Genomic DNA, 1,876 nt, shown 5'->3' with positions numbered 1-1,876 from the left:
GGGGTAGCTGATTTAAATTGTCAATTCATTTATTAAGTAACAAAGTTTAAAAATGATTTATCTGCTGAAGTATTTCTATTTCTTCCGAAGCCTACATTATTTTTTGTTGCCCCACCCCAAATCCCAAATATTAAAAATAGACATCAATAAGATAATGTTACAACCTAATATCTATGAAAGAAAATGGAATATCATATAAATATGAAATGAGTTTAACACAAAGTTAAGATCCTCCCTAGCACTCCCAAAAAAAGTCATACTCCTTTCAGCAAAGAGAAAAGAAAAAAGTTTTCTGACCTCCCTCCCTCCTAATAATGTTCTTACGTGCCCTCAAACATTATTGAATTCTCATTTATATACATCATTATCCCTTAATTTAGTAGTGTGTAGTTAACGTTAACTCCAAAAATGCACCTAAAAAATGTGTTCTTACTTCGGAAACAGAAGAGAACTTTGGGACTATTTTCATCTTTTTAAAACTTTATGATTCCATGCCGGCATCCAGCAGTGGAGCCAAAAACAAACGCCTGTAACTACAGGTACTGCTTGGTGGCGGTTAGCCAAGTGCTGTCGGCAGCCACTGAGTTCCTAAAATGATTGTAAAGAACATCTTGAAGGTTGTCAACCCCTTTATGGAGACCTTTTTATGTAGTGAATGTGTGCTGGATAGACATCTCTAAAATGCAGCTTAAACACATGTAATATGCAAAAGGAGACATAAAGTGTATGAATAATAACACAAAGTCAAAACAAATGTCAATACTTTTTTAAATCTGTATTCTTGCTTAATCAGCCAACTGGGAACTCAATAATTTAGAGATATTGACTCATAATCCATCTAATTATATTGTTTCCATTTGAGAAATGTACTTGTATTAAGTCTGGTTTACGGTGGATTTGTCTCCATGCGGGGGTTAGGAACTAATTTCTTTGACAAGGATTGTGTGATAAAAATCCCAAAGTTTGAAATGAAAGCTACCTGGGGGAAAATGACAGCAATGTGATTAAAATGTGGCAATTAAGTAGTTCTTCTTTATTATCCAGCACACTTAGAGTGAAATGTGGACCCCCTTTAGCAGAACGAATGAGGTGTTTCACTGTTTAAAATTAATTGAATGTTGTTTTTATATTTGCAGACTGTTTGCCTTTAGTTATCTTTTCTCGACAAAACTCCCCTGATCAGGATAAAGACGTGAATACTAGCATGTTTGTGCCACCACCACCCCTCTCACCCCCTTAACCCAGCCACTTCATATACTCATATAGACACTATATCCCTTCAGTAATGCTACCTATCGCGTTAAGCCTCCCATCCCCATTCAAACACAGCGCTTCCTTGCTCCTTTCCCATTTCAATCTGCACTCACTGTAATAGAGTTCCCTATCACACTCTCCCAACGGGGCAACTTTGCCTCCAAGCCAATCTCTTTAGCTGTATGTTTTTTATACTGTCCCTGGTGTGAGTCATGGGTCAACAATGAAACTGTGAGTGCTTCCCCCCCCCATTCCTCGCTCTCCATTGGCGCTCCGAGACCCTGGTGCCTCACAGAGCGTGGGCTGCCCCATGTTGGATCGTTGGAGCGCTGCAGTGTCAACAACCTCTTCATGCTTTGTGCACGGGTGAATAACTCGGGGCATCCCAGCAGAGATGTGTTTTACTTAGAGGCGTACTGTGGTACTCCACCCCGGAGTAATCTGGGATAATGGAGCTGTTGTGATGTAAACAAAAGACCTCCAGTGCTGGGGCCTTTTATACCAAGACAAGACCATAATGACGAAAAAATGCAATTTACACTCACTGGATACAGAAAAAAACATTGTCTGGTTCCAGCTTCTGTAATATGAAGAATTGTTTGATAGGCTTAATAAACTGAAT

The 1,876-nt window shown here is 39.1% G+C and overlaps 1 long non-coding RNA gene across 1 annotated transcript in view; it reads left to right on the top strand.

Moving 5' to 3' along the window:
* LOC116674181 (uncharacterized) overlaps window positions 1-1,876 on the top strand; it is an 8,501-nt gene that overhangs the window by 2,964 nt on the left and 3,661 nt on the right. The window contains exon 2 of the long non-coding RNA XR_004328002.1: window positions 540-549. This is a non-coding gene — a long non-coding RNA (uncharacterized LOC116674181). The remainder of the gene's footprint in view (window positions 1-539; window positions 550-1,876) is intronic.

This window comes from Etheostoma spectabile, chromosome 24 (assembly GCF_008692095.1).
Source record: "Etheostoma spectabile isolate EspeVRDwgs_2016 chromosome 24, UIUC_Espe_1.0, whole genome shotgun sequence".
Taxonomy (NCBI): domain Eukaryota; kingdom Metazoa; phylum Chordata; class Actinopteri; order Perciformes; family Percidae; genus Etheostoma; species Etheostoma spectabile.
This window is presented reverse-complemented; position numbering and strand designations above follow the sequence as displayed.